Consider the following 19,032-nt stretch of genomic DNA (forward strand, 5'->3'; position numbering starts at 1 on the left):
TAACCTTTCACCCAACTGCTGCAAGCACATGGCTAGGGAAACATAAGGGGGCACAATAATTATATGGCTGTAATGTCTTCTTTAAGCCACACAATTAATTTACCCTAATTTCTTTTTTTGCAGAGGCAGAAATGAAGTCTCATTTGGGAATTTAAAGATGACCTCAACATTTTTTTTTTTTTTTACAGTATTGGTCAGTTACAGGGATAGTGGAGGAAAAGACAGTCTAGTCATTTAAGGAAGTAAAAGATACTTAACTGCTACAGAGAAAGAAATTTTAATGGACGTAGAAACAATCCTTTGCAAGAAGTGCAGGCAAATGCAAAATGGCATTATTAAGTAATGCTATTAAGGAGCCCATTCTTTCTAATCATTCACACCTCTGAATCCTCTTGGAGTTCCCTGAATTCCCGGTCCTCTGCACCCTCCCGCCGTGACACCCCTTCTCCCAACCCCAGTCGGAGGTTTAAGTGCCATCGTCAGGGAGAAGCTTATGATCTACCTGCTCCCCCAGCCTCTCTCTGAGTGACGAGCCACCCACGCCTCCCCGCACCGCTCTGTTCCTCCCGCGGCTACCGGAGGGAAGCCGAGGCGCCGCAGAGGGAGCCCGAGGCGACCCTGGATCGAACCCCAAGCCTACGAGGCTCCAAGACCCCGGTGGCCCGGCCTGTGCGCGCCCGCTCGCTCCCCCGGCCCCGCCGCGCGCCGCAGGAGCCGGGCCGGCGAGCGCTGCGCTTCCAGCCGCGTCTGCCCGAGCGCGGCACGTGCTCCCGGCGCGGGCCCGAGAGCGCGAGCGCCCAGGCCGCTGCGCCGCCTGCCGCCGCCGCCGCCCGCACCGCCGCCGCTAGCGCCCCAGCCGCAGCCTAGGCCGCTCGGCGAGCGCGGGTTGCCGGCCAGGAGCGGCTGGCCAGGGGACGCCGGGCTCCGGGCGCGCACCCGGTAAGCGCAGCGCATTTCTCCTTCTTTGGGCTAGGGGGTCGCGGTGGCGGTGGCGGTGGGAGCCACCCGGGGCCCCTCCCCCAGTGCAGGGATGGAGGGCCGCCCGGCACGGGGCGGGAGCCGGGGCGATGCACCCGAGAGGGCGGGCGGTGGGCAGGCGGAGAGCTGGGGGAGCCAGGGACGCTGCGAGGTCCTGCAAGTTTGGAAAAGTCACCCTCCAAGGACGTGTGCTGGGTGAATCAGACAGGAATCTCGAGTCCGGAGCCCAGGCTACCGCGGCGTCTCTCCAATGAGAGCTTTATGAAGATCGCTTTGCTCGTATTTGCATAAGTGAGGGATTTAAGTGGGCTTGTTTCCATAGAAAATGAACTAAAAAAAAAATCAGAAAAGAAAAAAAAAAAAGAGGTCTGAGCCAAAGGGAGGGTTTGGACATCTCTTTCTGTCTCTTCACGCATACCGATACATGTGCACAGAGGGGCACATTTGACAAAGGAGGGGAGTCTCTATTTCTGAAGCCATTAGGTGTTGCTGGGGGAGCTCATAAGAGCGTTTGCTGGTGCTTCACCCTGAAGAAGAGCAAAAGAGGAATCTCGCTGGGTGTAAATGCCAGTGTTCCATTTCTAAAATGACACTTCCATGACTACATTTCCGAGAAGGAGCAATTTTCTAGAACAGGGGCCATTTTAACGGGGTACACCTGCAACTCTGGACCTTTAAGCTCAAGTTTATGTACTCCCTCTGGGGTTAGGAAAACATCCTTACTCCAGGTTCCTTTATGGGACTTTGCAAAGGATGGGGTCAGAAAGAGGGTGATGGAGAGAGAGGAAAGAGAAGAGAGCTAAACATGACTGAATGGGCTGTGTACAGTGCCAGAAGGAGCAGGAGCTGGGAGTCAGGTTTGCCATCACTGCGTTTCTTTGGTATCACCCTGGGTTAGTAGTCTCTGGGCTGGTGTCTAGGAAAATATGTGACCTTGAACATGTAGAAACATAGAGGCTCTTCTGTGTATTGGGTCACTAAGGTCCCATGCTGCAGCAGTGTCTGCCTAGGATCAAATGGGTTTGAGGATCTGCACACAAGGAAGAGCACCCAGAAAATCTGGATCAAGGGAGCTTCAGGGTAAAGTATCAAAGACATTTGCAAGCTCTTGGCTATGCTGTCGGTGTAATGCATACAGAGACGTCCGTAGAAATGGCTGAGAAGGACAATCAGACACGTCGCTATAGCCAAGAGAATCTGGAGTTCTGAATGTGATTTGGAGAGGTTCAGATCCACAGAGTCTAAAGTTCCATGCTTTTTTAAAGGTAGCAGTTAAAGAAGAAAGTTGGGTAGCAAGCTGTGATGTTCTTTGAATGAGGGTTGGGAAATACTCTGGAATTGATTCTAGTGCAAGGGAAATGAATGGCAACGTACTTTAAAGGTTGGGCACTCAGGTGATGGCAGGACGGTTTGAGAGTGATGTTTGAGAATACTGTAATCTGAGCAGAGGGTTAGCAGAGAGAAGGGTTCCTAGACTCCTAGGAGGCTACTGGCACCTGCCTAGTGTCCTTGACACCTCTGCCACTTGTGTGCAGAGGGCACAGGTGCCTGTTCCCCCTCAACACCAGCTCATCCTTAGAATGTAAGGATCTGAATCGCAGGCATTGAGATGAGAAAGTGCACATGGGGAAACTCAAGTCCTAGGGTGTGCCCCAATCCTCCGACCCTGGGAGCATCTGGCTGTGGAGCTGGTTTACCCATCCAGATTCGATCCTAAGTCTGTGTTCCTAAAGGAACTCACTGTGCCACTTGGTGGCACCAAAAAGTTGCGCTGAGAACTCTCTTCTCTATAAATACAAACTACCACCCCTCCCTCCTCCGCGCTTTCCCCCCTTCCCCCCTTTCTCAGTAGCCGGGAGAATTGCTGCACACGCCGCCCTCAGCTCTGCTGTTCTGCGCGCACTGAGCGCAGGAGATGAGCTTAAGATCATCTTGGGGCGGGGGGAGCCCGGGACCGGAGAGGCCGACTATGCCCCGCTGATCCGCGCGGCCCAACTTTCTGGGGGGCTGGCTAGACCGCGACTCCCTGCCTGCTGCGCCGCCAACAGGGGGTAAGCTGCCAAGTGTCTGCGTGCCTAGAGGGTCCCCGGGCCCGCCCAGGACGCAGGAGCTGTAAGCTTGCGGGGCGCTCCCTGTTGGGTTTGGGGGAGGGGGTCGCGGGTGGAGCGCCGGGGGTGGCTAGAACCTCGAGGTCGAAGCCCGCTCTATTCGCGGGTGGCTTCGGTTAAACCTGTTGGCGAGACAGGGCGAGAGCAACGGGGGAAAGGAGGGAATGGCCGGGGCTGGCGAGGAATTCTGCATGCCTTCGGGGGCGAGGTCCCGCGCCCCAAGGCCAGGGGCGGGCGTTTAGAATTCGAACTGGGCTCCGCCGACCCACCCGAGGGCTCAGAATTCAGAGATACGAAGGCAGAGGGGAAGAGGGGGGAGAACCGCTTCCCAGTGCATCGCTTGGCGGCGGTGACCGCGGCTCCTGCTGCGGGAGCACGGAGGACAGCGGGTGGTGCTGAAAGCACTCTCTCCGCTCCCGGTCCCGGCCCTCCGGCTCTTTGCTCTCCTCTGGATGTAGCCTGCCCTTCGGACACAAAGCCAGCTAGTTACCCTAAGAGGCATTGCCCAGGCTACAGACACTTGGGAAAGAACCCGGGGCAGGCCGACGAGCTAGCCAGGTGACCAGAGCCTCGCCTGCACCTGGGACCTCACAGAGGGAAGGGGGGAGCCCACCTGGAGGGCTCAGGTGCTGGTGCTAGGTCTCCCTCCGGAGCAGGTGCTGCGGGGAAGGGAAATTGAGGGGCGGGTAACAAGTGCTTGTGTTCACTCAGGCACCATCTCGGTGCTGCCTAAGCTGAATCGAAAGCTCTCGAGTGAGCAGGCAGATAGACTCTCCCACAGTTTACTCTCCGCCGAGTAACTGACAGAGGCCAGTCGGAAGGCAGTGGCTTCCTGCCACCGTCTTGATTCCCTGCATGTTCCATTGTTGTGAGTCCCGTGAGGCTGAGCTAGAGCTCGTCTGCGGGCCTTTTGAGGCAGCCGAGAAATCGCTGTCGTGGGCTCTATGCGGCCCCCCACCCTGCCCCCGCGGGGAGCTCAGCTTAGGTTTTCTGCAGAACCCTCTTGGCCATGCAACATTCTAGACATTCCTCTGAGTTGCGAGTGTTCAGGCATGCCGCCTCTTGTTAGGGGTGCTCCGTGTGCCTCACTCCTCTCATGGAGCACAGGGCATCTCCTTCAACTTCTCTCTTATGTCCATTTAAAAATTAGTTGTGACTGTTTTTGTCCTTTATGGACATCAGTTTCTGTTTAAGAGGACCTTTGGTTGGGACTTGAAAATCCTGCTTGGTGAGCTCATCAGGTTACTTGGTCTCCCAGACTCCAGCCTTCTCCAGCGGAAGCCTTTTCAGCACTCCGGACAGATCCTACAAGGTTTGGGGGTTTTTTGGTTTGTTTTTGAAGAATGTGAATAGAATGTAGTATTTCTTACATAACTGCTTGACTGCTTCTTTAAGAGAAAAGCTGTCCCTGATCATGTAAACTCCAAATATATTATTTAGGTAGTTTCATTGCACTCCCGAGACTGTTGCTATCCCAAGGTAATGTTTTGGCTGTAGGTTACACTCAAAAAGAAACCGAACTCTTTAATGTTCATGTATTAAAGGGCATATTGAGATTGTTTGGAGGAGAGGGATGGTATTTGAATATTCAAGTACTTGCCCAGTTCTTCACTTTCCTGTCATAGGTAGACGAGCCTTTGCCATCACATCATGGTACACATTTTTTATGGACATAATGGCAAATGTCAAGTTGAAAACTGAAAAATTCACTCAAAGGTGGATTTTTTGATATGTCCAACCAGTACAAAATATGGAAACTTTGAGAATATTGAAGTAACTACATAATATTTTCAGATTTTACTCTGCTTGTTGACATTGTTATATTACCTATTCAATGATTTATCTCATTAAACATGTTTCCTTTCATGACTAAAGGATTTTGCTAATTCTAATTTTTTTACATTTCTTCAAAACATGTTGAAGGTTTTATGAGTTGTCTAATATTGTTTCTTATGGGATTTTCAGAGCATTTTATAGAGAAAAACTAAATTAAATGCCAATGAAAGTAGAAAAATGTGAGATACAGTTAATTGTGAAAAATGTTGCACTTATTTGTGTACCATTTTTTCCCCAGGATTTCTGTCCTTATGAGATGAAGAGACACACTTATTCCTCCTTATACTTTTTGCTGTGTTATTTTAGTAGATAGTTTAAACTAACTTCATAAAACAGTGAAGGCTGTTTTTTGATATATGATGATATATGCTGAAAGTGATCAGTTTGGAGTTTGGGTAGATTGGTAGATTGGTAATACAAAGCAGAAACCTTCTTACAATTGAGAAATATGGGTCACTTTTAATATTCATAGAAATGTTAACACTAGTCCCAAAGTATCATTTAGTTATTTTCATTGAGTAGAGTTTGGAGAATATAAGAATACAGGAGCACCAGAAGACATATTTTAAGCATATGGCATGCTTGTATAACGTGAGAAAATTTAAATTTTGATTTTGCATTTCAACTATTTGAAACTAAGAAAATATTTTCTTGATATTTCTTTCTCTGTTGGTTAAAATGTAGTTCTATAACAGTTCTAAAAAACATTATGTCATAAGCTTACTTTCATTTCCTTTAAATTCTCAAACAGAAGGAAAAATATTTAGATTTTACCAGCTCTAATCTCATTTGAATTGTGTGTACCTTTAGTCGGAAGGGAAACCAAGCAAAGGTCTTGATGCAGGCTTATCTCTGCTCTTATAACTATCATTTATTGAGCATAGGCACCATGCCAAGTATTAAATATGTTAGTTAAAACATATAACAATCATACAAGGCAGTGATTTTTCTGTCGTTAAAACTGAGGGTTGTTTTCCTTCCATTGCCATGTAGCAGAGAAGTGGAAAAAATAAAATTATATGCGTATATAATTTTATACACATAACTGCATACATAACTCTCTTTCCACACACACACTTATACACATAAATCTGGTTTGTTTGGAACTGAGACTTATCCTTTTCCCATTATATTGTTTTTGTTGTTTAGTTGCTCAGTCGTGTCTGACTCTGAGACCCCTTGGACTGCAGCCCCCCAGGCTCCTCTGTCCATGAGATTTTCCAGGCAAGAATACTGGAGTGGAATGCCATTTCCTTCTCCAGGGATCCTCCTGACCCAGGGATCAAACCTGGATCTCCTGCATTGGCAGGTAGATTCTGTACTGCTGAGCCATTAGGTAACTTTAATCTGTGATGTGGCTAAACACCATGGAATGATTTCATTGTGGTTTCCAGTGACTTGCAATACAATTGGGAGTACAGAGCCTTGCACAAGATTGCTTGAGTTTGAATCCCAGCTTTGTGGCTTATTAGCTATGTGACCTTGGGCAAGTTACTTAGCATTGCTCTGCCTCTCTTCCTCAATTTTGAAATGAGGAATAGGTTGTAACACTATTAGCCTCATCGAGTGATTATGGCGAATTAATTACACAAATAGGCTTCTCTGGTGGCTCAGTGGCAAAGAATCCACCTGCCAGTGCAGGATACGTGGGATCGATCCCTGGATCAGGAAGGTCCCTGGAGAAGGGAATGGCAGCCCACTCCTGTGTTCTTGCCTGGAGAATCCCACGGACAGGGGAGCCTGGGGGGGGTGGCTACAGTCCATGGGGTCGTAAGAATCAGATATGACTGAGTGACTAAACCGCCACCACCAATATCATCTTTGACAGTTTACTCTGTATTTCTCAAATTGACATTCCAAGCTTCAAAACAAGAAACGCAGCCAGAAACAAGTTACAGTGTAAAGAGGGAGAAAGGCAAGTCTATTCCAAACTGCTCTCCTTAGAATTATTAGAACATTTCAGGAAAAGGCTTTGCAGGAGCGACACATCCCGATGGCTCTTACTTGTCTTCTGTTTTTGATGATTATGTAGATCTTGACAGGATGAGTTTCAAGTAAATCAGCAGTTTTCTATTGGGAATGGCTTTGACCTGCAAGGAACATTTGACAGCATCTAGAGACATTTTTATTCATCACAAGGATGAGGAGGTGTATGCTGTTGGTATCTGCAGATCAGGGATGCTCTAAACATCCTGCAGTGCCTAGGATGGCAGCCTGCCCAAATCTCCAAAATTACCTAGTCCACAATGGCAACAGGTGTAAGGTCAAGAAACCCCAATCTAAATGATTCTATGAAACAGAGTTAGCTATATTTATTAGGTTTGCTTGTATGGCTTCTGAATGTAGCTGATTCACATTACATAAGAATTTGGTGGAAAGGTGAATTTCCAAAATGTTTTGTAGCCAACGCGTAAGGTTTAACTAACCATCCCATTTGGTCAGATGGGAAGCAGTAGCATCTGATTATGTTGAGTGTGGGTTTGGGAGCCAGAGAGAATTGAATTTATGTCCTGACTCTGCCATTCACTATATGTGTGAGACCTCTGGCAAGACTCTTCACCTCTAAACCTCAATTTCAAGACAGATTTAATGTAGGTAGTAATCATACCTACCCAACAAGGTCATTGTGAGACTTACATTAAATTATGCTTATACATTATTTAGCACAAAGTAGGCACTCAATAAATATTAGCTATTAATAAGTAACTAGAGATTGAGTTAGAAATGCAAAACCACATTTTCAAGCACCTGATGCTAGGTAATATAATATGCACAGTAATGCTTTACAGTCTTTTGAGGTGTGCCGTAAATACCAAGAAAGCAGCTGAAGGCTGCAAAATGGGAAGAAGTTTAGAATCCCTGCTTGATAATTAAATTGAGACTAGTTAGCTGTCGATCACATCATTTTTATTGCTTTGCTGTAAAAGGCTGTTTTAGGTCTTCATGGACTACTAAACCAGTTGTGTAATGATTTAAAATGATTTAGTGAGCTTTATTCTACTGTCAGCACCTTTTAATTAATGCGTAAAATTACAGACTTCACTTTTGCACAATGTTATTTTATGGCCCCTTTTTGCTTTACGGGGATTTCAGTTTAAATATGGCATATTTTTCGTCCTGGGCTAGATGGAGGGGCTGCTGGACTTTCCTATTTGCAAGGTCACAGATGTGTGCTTGAGATAGTTACGACAATGGAGCTTTCCCCAGACTACGATGCTCTCAGTATCGTTATACCCGAGTGTCTCTTATCTATGGGATGCACTTGTTTTCAGGAAAATGTATCCGAGGTATCCATGACATATGCAGTATTGACACCCCTATCTATGAGAAGGCTGTCGCTCAGGCAGAAGGAATCATTTTAGTGCTGATGTCTTGAGCTGTGTGATTTGCTTGTGTGGGGATTAAGTTATATAAGAGACATCTGTGCCAGAAAGATGGTCAGCATCTGAGAAAATTGTTGAGAATAAGACAATGCTACTGTGAATCTGATTACTATGTAAGTTGCCATTTATGCTAAATTCTATCCACCAATAGTTTCTTCTCCATCTTCACTTAGGATACAATATGATACCGTATGGTTCCCTGAGGCACAGTACTTTTATGCATGTTAAATATATGTCTATTTTCTATAATGGGGTAGTGATTGATTTTATTATGGTATGAACCTAGAATATTGAATAAAGTAGTCTAGTGCTTCTGAGGAGAAGGCAATGGCACCCCGCTCCAGTACTGTTGCCTGGAAAATCCCATGGACAGAGGACCCTGGTAAGCTGCAGTCCATGAGGTCGCTAAGAGTCGGACGCAACTTCACTTTCACTTTTCACTTTCATGCGTTGGAGAAGGAAATGGCAACCCACTCCAGTGTTCTTGCCTGGAGAACCCCAGGGACGGGGGAGCCTGGTGGGCTGCCGTCTCTGGGGTCACACAAAGTCAGACACGACTGAAGTGACTTAGCAGCAGTAGCAGCAGTGCTTCTGAAAATAGGACCCAGAACCAAAATATCATGTAAGTTATAGTATTTATGTAAACTCTTATCATTTACTACTTTTGAGTGAATTATAAAGTACTGCATATTTTTAGATCACAGGTCTATAATTTTTTGAAAGCTTTTAAAATTACTGTGATAATTAATTTCTTCCCGTTGTCTATAGCAAGAAAATATATATAGAATACATATTCACATATATGTGAATTTAAAAACATATAGCTAACCCTGCCACATCAGAGTTATAATTTAAAGCAATAATTTGTTCTCTTGGGGATTCTGTTCTGCTATATGAAATGGCAATAATCAGACCTTCTGAGTGGTAATTTTGTTTTGTTTGAAATGGGATTAAAAGGGAAAAGGCTCTATATGCTGAAAATAAAATAATATGATTTTACTATCCTTTTTTTCCCTATAAGATCCTTGCTAAGTGAATGAGTGGACCTCCTGATGCAATAGCTAGGGAGAAAGGGCCTCACTCATGAACTTGTATATAAGCAAGAGAGAGCAGGTTCTTATGGAAAGAACACTGTGTGGTACAAAGAATTAATAAGCTTAAGGGGAAAGGACTGAGAATGAAGTTACTTCCACCCTTACAGTCTAAGTTCATAGATTGTAAAACATGAAAAGATTTATGCCAGCAACATCATGCATTTGTCCTACAGAAATACACTGAAAAGTAATTAAAGTGCAACACTGTTTATGATAGTAGTAAAATCTATGAGGAATCTAAATATTCAAAAATAGGGAATGATTAAATTTCTGTACATTCATATAATTGAATATGATGCAGCTGTTTGAAAGAAATAGTCCTAAGTGTGAATCTCAACTCTGTTATTCACTTGCCTTAGAATCGTAGCCAAACCTTCCTCTCTCTCTGAGTCCTAGATATGTCAAGTGAAAATATGCATAAAATGATCTATCTTGCAGTTTTTTTAATGATAGTTAAATGACATTTCATGTGAAATGCTAAGCACAGTGCCTAGAACATAGTAAGCTGTTGTGAATTATAATCTTATCATTATCCCCATCTTCAAAATGAACTAATCTCAAAAGATATTTATAATACATTATATAGAGAAGAATAAAATATATTGCATTTTAGATTTCATACTAATATTCCATTTAAATAAAAAAGTCTGTGTGTTAAATATTATATGCTTCGAGAATTATAGAAAAGCAGAACCAAGTTTCAGGATGTGATTAAATATCAGTTTTGAGATGATATTTTGCTGGACTCTAGTCCCAGTCAATGGACATGAGTTTGAGTAAGCTCTGGGAGTTGGTGATGGATAGGTAGGCCTGGTGCACTGCAGTGCATGGGGTTGCAAAGAGTTGGACACAACTGAGCGGCTGAACTGAGTCCTAGTTCTGCTAAAAAGCATTATTCTTCATGAGTCTCAATTAAACTATATCATATAAGACTCTTCCTAGTTCTGTGTTGCTGTTTTTCTTCATATATCGAGAAGCCACGTGGAGCACGAGAGGTTTCTCCCTCCTACTTCGGTTAGTCTGTACTTCTCTTTTTGATGTTCTCTGTTGCCTGGACCTGTTTGACAAGAGGATTTTCATGATCTGTTTTATAATTTTCCATAGTGGGATGGGAGCACGTGTTTAAATCTCAGTCAAGTAGCTGACCAAAGCGCCTGGTGGAGGCAGTTCCCTTTATTCGTTCGTTCAGCAAAATTTACTGAATATCCATTTTGTGTAAGGATTGTATCAGGTGTTGTGTATGGCACAAATTTACTCTTTAAAGGGTTGGAAGTCTGTTTGAAGACAAAACTTGTATATAAATAGTGATAGTGTTGTGGTTTAGTCACTCAGTTGTGTCCAACTCTTTGTGACCCCTTGGACTATAGCCCACCAGGCTTCTCTGTCCATGGGATTCTCCAGGCAAGAATGCAGGAGTAGGTAGCCATTCCATTCTCTAGGGGATCTTCCCAACCCAGGGATCGAACCTGGCTCTCCTACATTGCAGGCAGATTCTTTCCCATCTGAGCCACTAGTTCAGTTCAGTCGCTCAATCATGTCCGACTCTTTGTGACTCCATGAATCGCAGCAAGCCAGGCTTCCCCATCCATCACTAACTCCTGGAGTTTATTCAAACTCATGTCCATTGAGTTGGTGATGCCATCCAACCATCTCATCCTCTGTTGTCCCCTTCTCCTCCTGCCCACAATCTCTCCCAGAATCAGGGTCTTTTCCAATGAGTCAGCTCTTCTCATCAGGTGGCCAAAGTATTGGAGTTTCAGCTTCAGCATCAGTCCTTCCAATGAACACCCAGGACTGATCTCCTTTAGAATGGACTGGTTGGATCTCCTTGCAGTCCAAGGGACTCTCAAGAGTCTTCTCCAACACCACAGTTCAAAAGCATCAATTCTTCGGTGCTCAGCTTTCTGCACAGTCCAACTCTCACATCCATACATGACCACTGGAAAAACCATAGCCTTGACTAGATAGACCTTTGTTGGCAAAGTAATGTCTCTGCTTTTGAATATGCTATCTAGGTTGGTCATAACTTTGCTTCCAAGGAGTAAACACCTTTAAATTTCATGGCTGCAATCACCAGTGATTTTGGAGCCCCCCAAAATAAAGTCTGACGATGTTTCCGCTGTTTCCCCAACTATTTCCCATGAAGTTATGGGACCAGATACCATGATCTTCGTTTTCTAAATGTTGAGCTTTAAGTCAACTTTTTCACTCTCCTCTTTCACTTTCATCAAGAGGCTTTTTAGTTCCTCTTCACTTTTTTTGCCATAAGGGTGGTGTCGTCTGCATATCTGAGGTTATTGATATTTCTCCTGGCAATCTTGATTCCAGCTTGTGCTTCTTCCAGCCCAGCATTTCTCATGATGTACTCTGCATATAAGTTAAATAAGCAGGGTGACAATGTACAGCCTTGACGGACTCCTTTCCCTATTTGTAACCAGTCTGTTGTTCCATGTCCAGTTCTAACTGTTGCTTCCTGACCTGCATATAGGTTTCTCACGAGGCAGGTCAGGTGGTCTGGTATTCCCATCTCTTTCAGAATTTTCCACAGTTTATTGTGATTCAAGCCCATAAATAGCTATACTATTAGCTGCTTAATAAATCATATGAAAAAGTATGGATGAAAATGCCTCTCGAATGGAGAGAATAGAGTATATCCTGCAAGGTGAGGGAACTGGGGAGATTTTATAAAGAGACTATTTAAAAATATTACTTCATTCTATCCTCATTAAAACTCTTTGAGGTAGGTACTGTTCTCATTCCAGTTAGGCTCAGAGAGACTAAGTGATCAAGGGTGCACAACCAGCCCACGCCAGTGCCAGGATTCAAACCCAGGTTTGCTTGACTTCAAGCCAATGCTCTGAAAAAACTCTGCCTTAAAGGCCATGAAACAAGAGCATAACAGGGCTAAGTACCAGTGTGAACAGAACCACTGGGGCAAAGGGATATACACCCAGAAGAGAAAAAAACTTTAACTTGAATAGCAGACACCCTGGGCTTCCCTCTTAGCTCAGCTGGTAAAGAATCCACCTGCAATGCAGGAGACCCTGGTTCAATTCTTGAATTGGGAAGATCCTCTGGAGAAGGGACAGGCTACCCACTCCAGTATTCTGGCCTGGAGAATTCCATGGACTGTGTAGTCCATGGGATCACAAAGAGTCAGACACAACTGAGTGACTTTCACTTTCAGCAGACACCCAGCTGGGGGGCAGTTTTAGGAGAGATCAGGGCACAGGGCAGACTGGGACAGAAATCTGGAAAGCAGATCGCTCAGTCCAACACTTAAAAAATACTACAAATAACGAGTAGTCTTGATAGCAGAAATTCAGAAAATTACAAAACAAAGAAGAAATAAAAAATTATGCATATTCCCACCACCCAGTGGACATCCCGCTATATCAGTTCAAACTGCAGGGAGATCAAACCAGTCAATCCTAAAGGAAATCAACCCTGAGTATTGAGTGGAAGGACTGATGCTGAAGCTACAATACTTTGACCACATGATGTGAGGAGCTGACTCATTGGAAAAGACCCTGATAATGGGAAAGATTGGAGATAGGAGGAGAAGGGGCCAGTAGAGAACAAGATGGTTGGATCGTATCACTGACTCAATGGGCATGAGTTTGGGCAAACTCTGGGAGATAGCAAAGGTCAGGGAAGCTTGGCATGCTGTAGTTCATGGGGTCACAAAGAATTGGACACAACCTAGCGACTGAACAGTAATGTTTCCAGACCATGTGTGCATACACCCACACTCATAATATTTCTTGCAAAAACACAGCCATATCTGTTTTTTAATTTTTCTCAATACGTGTGTAGTTCACATTTCGTCTCCTCTCCCTACCCTCCACACATACACTTTACAAGATAACTTTCTATTCATTTTTTTTTTCAGTCTCTTTTACTGGTTTCTCCTTGTCTCTGGGTCTTTTGGAGTTTAAACATTGGAATTCCTTGGGGGCTTAGTCTCAGAAATAGTTTTCTTTCTCTAATTCCTAGGTAATTTCATCCATTTTCATGGTGTCCAAAAAAAAAAAAAAAAAGTCATACCAATGCCCCTTCCATTTATATCTCCTATGAAGACCTCTCTGTAGAATTTCAATATCAGATGCTTATTAAATATATCTTTTTGAATTTATACCAAGTATTAAGGTGGTGCTGATGGTAAATAACCTGCCTGCCTGTTCAGGTAGATGAAAAGATGTGGGCTTGATCCCTAGGTAGATAAGATCCTTTGGAGGAGGAATTGGCAACCCACTCCAGTATTCTTGCCTGGAGAATCTCATGGACAGAGGAACCTGGTGGGCTACAGTCCACGGGGTCACAAAGAGTCACATGCATTAAAAACTGATGTATTAAAAAACTGAATTCTGGTTATCTCCACCCAAATCTGTTCTTCTACAGTTTTCTGTCAACATGACACCATCTTTTGTTTGATCAACCTGAAACCTTAGTGTCCTCATTGATTCTTTTCTTTCCTTTGTAGCCCCAGTCAGATCTGAGAGCAAACACTTCCACTCTATGGTCGAGATAGATTCAGAATCCTATCGGTTCTCAACCACCTGTACTACCATCTCCCTAAGCCAAGCCACTGTCCGCTCTCCCACCTGAGTTACTGCAGCAGTTTCCCTAGTGCTTCCTCGGTTCTGCCTCTGTGCACATATTCGTGTTGAAGAGTTGGTCATCTGTGTCCCTCCTCTGTTAAAAACTCCTTGAACAGTTGGTCATTGTCTGTCCCTCCTCTGCTTAAAATTCTTCCAGAAAGTCACTCTCACACAGATTTAAAGCCAACATCTTTTAAAGTCCAAAAAGGACTTTAGCTCTCAGACATCCCTTCTGCCTCTCTCCCCAGTTTTACTTCACTTCAGTCACGCTGGCCTTCTTGCTGTCTCTCAGCACGCTAAGTATAAACCTGCCTCAGGGACTGAGCCTTTACTTTTTTTAACCTGGAATTTTTGTTCCCTCGATATTTGCATGACTCATTCTCTTTCACAAATTTTGCAGTTTAAACTTCTTTGGCTACATTAAAAAATTTTCTTTTTCATATCTCTTGACCCTTTCTGCCTTCTTTCCCTGCATTACTGTTTCTCTGTAATCTTCATTACTGTGTAGCAGACACTATTTTACATCCCTACCTTGTTTGACAAAACACCTTGGGTTACAGGATCCAGTGAGGGTGTGAATTTGTGTCTTCTTTGTCTACGATTGAATCCTCCGCAACTAGAAGAGTGCTTATTACAGAACAGTTACTTAATAAAGGCGTACTTGACAAATGAGTGATGCTGTCAGAGTTAGGATATATTCTACTGATCTATTTGGAATTTATGCTCTGTTAATTTCTTGTAGTTTGGAAGCACATGGGATGACTTGTTGCCTAACTATATAATATACTGAGTCATAGCACAGTTCTGTCAAATTTCTAAGTCATAATTTATTTCAAAGGATATTTCATGGGCCAAAAAGTTTGTTTGGATTTTTCCATAAGATGTAACAGAAGAACCTGAACAAACGTTTTGCCAACCCAATACTTTCCAGGTATCTGAGGTTGATAGCTAGTGTCAGTAACATACAGTCCCAGTGTGTATTCAAGGCAGAGGATGAGGCAATCATTGATTTATCATCTGGCAGTTCACAATCTAGTAGTCGATGCCTGGACAATAAAAATACATTTGTGCGAGATAGTCATACACTTCTGTACCTTCTATGTGCTGATTCATCACTCTCTAGTTTTTAAGCAAACTCTTGTTAGAGTCTATGTCCCTTGGAAGTTCAAACTATGTTGAGTGGCCTCTCTCATTTCTCATGGACTTTGAAAATAACCTCTTTTGAAAGAAGGGTCAGTAATGTGACCAGGGATGATACAGACAGTATGTTATAGAGTTACTAGGTGTAGACATGAATTCTAGCTCCACCACTCTCTAAGTGACTGGCTTGCTTTTAAGTTACCAAAACCCATTATGTCATTAGGAAAATAGAGATAATAAAATAATACCTACATCTCTGGGTTGTTATAAGGATATTTGATATACACACAACACAAACAAAGGCACACCCACATACAGACCTAGATATACAGTGCACATCGTATATAATCTGTGGGAATGAGAAAAAGAGAGCCTTCTATGTGTCTGCCCTTATAAAGTGCTCAGGAAACTCTCTTGTCTTTTCTGACATCATATGTTCTTACTTTTTCTGCTTACTTCCTGAGCTGCCTGCTTTACCACAACCTTGCCTCTTTGTGGGACTTACTTTTCAGCCACACTTTTTCTTTATTTACACTTGGTCTTCCCTGGTGGCTCAGATGGTAAAGCGTCCGCTTATAATGCGGGAAACCCGGGTTCGATCCCTGGGTTGCGAAGATCCCCTGGAGAAGAAAATGGTAACCCGCTGCAGTACTTTTACCTGGAAAACCCCATGGATGGAGGAGCCTGGTAGGCTATTCCGTCTATGGGGTCGCAAAAAGTAGGATATGACTGAGCGACTTCACTTTCACTTTCATACTTGCTCTTCAGGTAATATTACTCGTTCTAAAAGATTTATATATTGGTGACCCTCAATTTACATCTGTAACCTAAAATGCTTCTCTCGCTCCAGCCTTATAAATCTACTTTCTTCTTCAACAGCTATACTTGGGTGCTTCCAAAGCATCTCAAAATTAACATGTTCAAAAGAAAAATCATTGTTTTCCTTTGCTTTAATCTGTTTCTCTTTCAGCCGATCTTATGTCAATAGTATCCCGAATATGCCAGTTTTATAGACTCAAAACCTGGAAGTGGACCCTAATTCCCATCTACCTTACCCAGATCCAATCCATCAGCAAGTCCAGTTGATTCTACTTGCTTAAGATAGCTGATTGTGTCCACTTCTCTCCATATCCATTGTCACCAGTCACAGCCAAGTCATTATCATCTCTTACCTAGAGTACCTCGTCTCCTTATCAAGTCCACTATCCAGAACAATGAGCAGCTAGCTCCGGCAGTCTTTTCTAAGGCTTTATTGTGCCAGTCATTTGTTTATACCTCCTCAATGGCTTTCTGTTGCACTTACCCTCCAAGTTCCTTTCAAGGGCCTACCAGACTCTACATGGTCTGGCCCTTTCTTATCTTTCCAGTCTCATTTTGTACCACAGTTGCACTCAAGCTTTATGTTCTAGCCATGCTTTCCACATGACTGACTTAGTTTCATTCTTCATTTGATTGTTTGCATTCATCAGGTTCCAGCTAAAGTCAGGTTTTAGTGTACTCACCTGTAATCTCCATGAGTGTGGTAAGCATGTACACCCTGTTCTCTCTTGAATATTTGATTCCCAGGAGAGAGTCATAGCACGGGACATAAATATATGTTCAATGAGTTAATGAATAAATGCCTGGTGTATGATGAGTGCTTGATGGAAGATAATAAGGGTAATAATCAGTGTACTTCACTGCACTTCTTTGTTACATTAGTCTCTCCCACTCCATAGTTAATAGATATTCATTGAATGAGTTAAATAATTTAGCCTATCATGAGAAAATTTTATATTATATATATATATACACACACACATACATATGTATTCTCAGTACATGGGGCTTGCTGGAAGTAACTAATAAGTACATGAGACTGGTATTTTAAATTCATTAGTTTAATGCGCTGCTTCTAGCCTCACATTGCTTTGATGTTCTTACATAATAAAAATGAGCCCTGTTGCCTCACTAGATTTGCTCACCAACGTTCTGGATTTAATGAGAGATTGTGATCGCTTTTACTTCAGATTTTTTCTGTCTGCAGTAGAATTCACATGATCATGAGAATAAGCATTGGTCCCCAAGTCTTTGCTAAGTAGAGTGAAGGGAAAGCTTGAGAATATTCAGATAATTTCCCAATGACAAAATGTCTTTGCTTCCTTCCCCCCTTGCTTACAGTGCCCACTTCCATACCAAAGCTGATTTTCCCCTTAAATATTGCTAAAAATCTAGTTCTGGAACATCTAGCTATTTTGATGACAGGTTTGTGTGCGTGTGTGTTTGGCAATATATAGAGGAAGCCTTTCTCTGTTGCCATAGGAGCCAGTGGAAGGAAATGGTGAAAATGAAGGTGGGAGTGATTAGAAATGTGATTCAGGTTATATTCATTTTGTGTCTGGACTAGAATTTTTGCAGATCTGATGAGTTTTGAAAACCATTAGTATTCTTGAAGAGGCATCATAATTACATAAATTCCTGAAGCAACATCACCTGTCTTTGAAAGGTGATGATTAGGGAGTTAGTCACTTTAAAACAATTTGAGATCCTTGGCTGGAGAAGTAGATATCTTACAAAATAAGTCTCTTAAACAACCCTTTAAATAAACCAAATCACCAATCTGTCCGTTCTTTTTTTACAAATCATGCTAGAATTTGCTGTAGGCAACCTGGGACAATTTTTTCTTCTTCTCAGAAGTTTAAACTGAATTAGATGACTGTATTCATAGCTGTCTTAAGTTTCTACTTGGAAGTGTAGTTCTATATACTCTTCCTTCCAGCCCTTTGAGTCTTCATGATGTGGAAATTTTTCCTGAATCAGGAGTAAAGGACTGATTACTGTCAATTTTATTATAGGACTTTGTAATTACTTTGCAGACTCTGGAGAACTGAGTGGATTGCCAGAGAATTTTCTGTCCTCATCACCTAGCCACCAAATGCCCTTGGAAATTTAATAACAGAAAAAAATCATCTCTTGAATTTATATAGCCCTTTTCAATATACAAAACATTTGCATAGCTGGTATCTTATATTAATTCCTATAAGGGCAGCCTAGCACATGTTATCCCCATTTTTCAGACGACGAAATTCTGGTGCTGAGAGGTTAAAACAGTTTAGTAACTGTTCTTAGTAACAGAACTGGAATTTGAATATTATTTTCTGCAAAAGTTAGTACCTATTTCACTATGCCTATGTACTTGGGGTTGCTTTACTTTATAAATCTTCCACACCTCTTCTATCCTACAGTTCATTTAATGTGCAATATCAATCTGGCCTCATTTGTTATTTTGTGTATTATATGGAAACTAAACCTAATACTTACTTGTTGGGAAGATTATTCAACTTGCTTTATATTACATTTGAAAGCGAGGATGTAGGCTTTTTTTGAAGTAACTTTTTTTTTAAATTGCATACTCAATACATGTTCAATGCTGTTGGAAGGAAACAAAGAACATTTCTAAAACAAGCAAAAAACCCCATCATTTTTATTGGATATCACCAGTATTTAACATTTTTGTTTTTGTTTTTGTTTTTTTGTTTTTTTTTTGGAGATTTTTGTTCATGACATACTTCTTATTTTAGGACACTTTCCCTCACCTCTGTGTGATAATAGAGGTTGACCTCCTGCACATAATTTTTGGTTTTGTGTATTCCATATAGGGCTTCTCCAGTGGCCCAGATGGTAAACAACTTGCTTGTAATGCAGGTGACCCAGGTTTGATACTTGGGTCGGGCAGATCCCCTGGAGAAGGAAATGGCAACCCACTCCAGTATTCTTGCTTGGAGAATTCCATGGACACAAGAGCATGGCAGGCTACAGTCGATGGAGTCACAGAGAGTTGAGCACAACTGAGCAACTTATTCCAAGCAAACAAATAAACAAAAAATAACCTAAGCAAAGTAGGATCAAGATG

The 19,032-nt window shown here is 42.8% G+C and overlaps 1 protein-coding gene across 3 annotated transcripts in view; it reads left to right on the forward strand.

The window, feature by feature from the left end:
* Positions 872-19,032, forward strand: part of GRM5 (glutamate metabotropic receptor 5) — a 606,414-nt gene continuing 588,253 nt past the window's right edge. For 2 of the 3 annotated variants that reach the window (XM_018043522.1, XM_018043524.1), the window contains exon 1: positions 2,863-3,029. The gene's annotated coding sequence lies outside the window, so the exon portion shown is untranslated. Of the gene's footprint in view, positions 940-2,862; positions 3,030-19,032 lie in introns of those variants that run through there. The other variant, XM_018043523.1, reaches the window with a different exon arrangement.

Source organism: Capra hircus, chromosome 29 (genome assembly GCF_001704415.2).
Source record: "Capra hircus breed San Clemente chromosome 29, ASM170441v1, whole genome shotgun sequence".
Classification (NCBI taxonomy): domain Eukaryota; kingdom Metazoa; phylum Chordata; class Mammalia; order Artiodactyla; family Bovidae; genus Capra; species Capra hircus.